The sequence below is a fragment of the Penaeus monodon genome, chromosome 15, assembly GCF_015228065.2.
Source record: "Penaeus monodon isolate SGIC_2016 chromosome 15, NSTDA_Pmon_1, whole genome shotgun sequence".
NCBI classification, from domain to species: Eukaryota; Metazoa; Arthropoda; class Malacostraca; order Decapoda; family Penaeidae; genus Penaeus; species Penaeus monodon.
The window spans coordinates 49,443,129-49,443,443 of record NC_051400.1 but is presented as its reverse complement, the minus strand read 5'-3'; positions in this window follow the sequence as shown (position 1 = coordinate 49,443,443).

Genomic DNA, 315 nt, shown 5'->3' with positions numbered 1-315 from the left:
ATAGAGACTAAAACATGAAAACAAGATTTAAAAGAGAGGATGTCAGTTTTAATAATAAAATATATTAAACGGAAAGGTAAACGGAAAAAAGAAAAAAAAGAAAACTAATGAAAACTGAAGAGACATATTACAGTTGATGCAGCAAATAAATAAAACATAATAGATCTCAGAACAAATGCGATAAAATATACTGAAAAAATAAGATAGCAGGCTACCTATATATCTCCCCAACCATCAGACACAGCAATATACTAGAAACAGGAGACAGGAAAATGGGAGCGAAACTGTAAATGCGACAAAGCTTCTGGAGTTCCT